The 2,675-nt window shown below is 47.7% G+C and overlaps 1 pseudogene; it reads left to right on the top strand.

Moving 5' to 3' along the window:
- Nucleotides 1-273: 273 nt before the first annotated feature.
- LOC101583202 lies at nt 274-2,171 on the top strand (annotated as a pseudogene).
- The last annotated feature ends 504 nt before the right edge of the window (nt 2,172-2,675 follow it).

Genomic DNA, 2,675 nt, shown 5'->3' with positions numbered 1-2,675 from the left:
AAAAAAAAGGATACAAAGGAAAGATCATTTTGTATTTATATATACAAAATAGGATAAATTTACAGCTATTCTCGCTTAATTCAATGAGAAGAAAGAGGTGTACTAACAGTGTTTGGACAGAAGATCCTGTCTGCTTCTTGCACTATGGGTAAGAAATGAGGCTGGGAATTGTCCCCTCCAAGTCCCTAGCAGTTCTGGGATCCCAGAAGGAGTTTTTTGTTTTTGTTTTTTTTTTTGTTTTTAAATAAAAGTAAACCATTATAGATTGTCAATATGGGGCGGAGATCAACATCATCCACCAAAAGTGGAAAAGTGATGAACCCTATGGACCAAGCTCAAAAAGAAGCTCGGAGGAGAGAATTGAAGAACAAAAACAGGCATGGTGTTTCGAACTGCAGTTTTGAAGATGAAAGATCCCAGATTATCAGACATGGAGAAATTGGATGAAATGGAGTTTAACCCACTACAACCATAGTTAAATGAGAAAGTACTGAAAGATAAACATAAAAAAGCTTCGGGAAACCTTTGAACATATCCTATGACTATGAAAAAGAGACTCGAGTTATTTATAAAGAATTGAAAAAGCCAGAGGTAGAATATGAACAGGAAAGGACTCAACTTTGCCAGTACATTGATGCTGTCAAGAATGCTCAGAGTGTAGAAGCAGAGAGTATTCCTTTATCTGATGTGCCTCGTGCTCCTTCCAACATCTTAATCCAGGACATTCCACTTGCTGGTGCCCAGCCTCCCTCCATCCTAAAGAAGACCTCAGCCTATGGGCCTCCAACTCGAGCAGTTTCCATCCTTCCTCTTCTGGAACATGGTGTTCCACGTTTGCCCCCAGCAGGAAGCCTCCAGGTCCTCCACCTATTCTACCAACTCCCCAAGTCTTGCGGAAGTGTGGCCGTAAAGTGGGCTTTGCTCTTGATCTTCCTCCTTGTAGGCGAGATGAAGACATGTCATATAGCCCTGATCTTGCGCAGCGTGGTCATGATGATGACGTTTCCAGCACCCTTGAAGATGATGACGGCTACCCTGAGGACATCAGAACCAGCATGATGGCAGCGCTGATGACAGTGACACAGATAGGTCAGATGGAGAACGTGACGTGTTGCACCGTGACAACAATGAGGGAGATAAAAGAAAGCAGGTCTGAGTGTGCGGTTTGCAGATATGTCTGAGAATTCAAGAAAGAAAATTAAGAACATGAAGGAACTGACACCTCTTCAAGTCATGATGTTGTGAATGGTGGGCCAGGAAATCGCCGAGGAGGGTCTGGAAGTGGAAGAATTTTAAGAGTACGATGTGGAGGAGAATTCCGAGGATTCTGAAGTAGAGAAGCAGTCACAGAAGCAGCGCAAAGAAGACTTTCAAGGGCGCAGCCGCAGCTTCTTCCCACCAGCAGGCGCCCCCGAAGTCTGTTCCTTCTTCTCAGATTCAGGCGCAGTCCATGCTCGGACCTTGTCCTCTTGGGCTCCGGCCTGCCCCTCCTCTGCTTCCTCTGGGACCACCCACGGGACTCCCTCCTGGCCCACCATCAGGCACTCCTCCATTCCTGAGGCCACCTGGAATGCCAGGACTCTGAGGGCCTCTGCCCCGAATTTTTCCCCCAGGACCACCACCAGGCTAACCCCCTGGCCCTCTCCCCTGGTCTCCTCCAGGGCTGCCTCCTGGAACCCCTACATGGAGCCCCCCAACCAGGCTACCTCCCCCAGCACCTCCAGGCCTCCCTCCCTGCATCCCGGCATGATGCTAGCACCTCTGAAGCCTCCCCTTGGACCTGCCCCACCTGGGCTTTTCCGACCAGCTCCAATGCCAAACCCAGAGGTGCTGAGTAACCCCCAACCTGATTCAGTGACCCAAGGCACATGACACAAGTGCAGCCACCATTGAGAAAAAAGCCACAACGACCATCAGTGCCAAGCCACTGACCACCAATCCCAAGGCAGAGATTACTCGATTGGTGCCCACTGCACTGAGTATGTCGGGAGAATAAAGGGGCCTCTGCTGTTCCCCAAAGAAAGCCAGAAGATGATTCTGCTGCGTTTCTTGCCAAAGGGGCCCCCAAACCTGGCCCTTCTGTTCCTGTCTCAGTACAAACTAAGGATGACGTTTATGAAGCTTTCATGAAGGAGATGGAAGGGCTGCTGTGACAGTTGTTGATGGCAAAACAGGCTTGTGTTCCAGCAGCTCATGGAACAAGACCTGTGTCGTGAGACTTAAGCGAAAGAGCCACTTCCACTGTCAACGTGTGCTCTAATTTCAGTTCCAGGACTATTTTGAGCTTAGCCTTGTTTGGAATTTCCTGGACCTGAGAGGGGGGCATTTCGTCTGGAAGCCTGGTCACTGAGGCAGTGCTCCTAACATCTATTCTCTTCCCACCTCTGCTTTTTATCCCATTGCTTCCCCTTCTCCAATGTTTGGAAATTTTTGACCAGGTTCATCCTACTTGTGCATTTTTACTCTACTTGTGGGCTATGGGCCTTGGAATAGAGATTTCTCCAAAAGTTCGTTTTATCTTTTTGTGTTTGAGTTATTTTTACTATTTTCATGTAAATATTTTGTAATATTTTACTTGTAGTGGAATGGATAGTGTTATGGTTTGTGTCCAGCTGTCCTCCCAAAGCCTCATGTAAGTTATGGAGCAGATGAGGCGAGAGGAGCAATGAGCAGCT

This window comes from Octodon degus, unplaced genomic scaffold, assembly GCF_000260255.1.
Source record: "Octodon degus isolate 3935 unplaced genomic scaffold, OctDeg1.0 scaffold00018, whole genome shotgun sequence".
In the NCBI taxonomy this organism is placed as follows: domain Eukaryota; kingdom Metazoa; phylum Chordata; class Mammalia; order Rodentia; family Octodontidae; genus Octodon; species Octodon degus.
The sequence above is the reverse complement of the archived record's forward strand: the minus strand, read 5'-3'. Positions and strand labels throughout refer to the sequence as shown.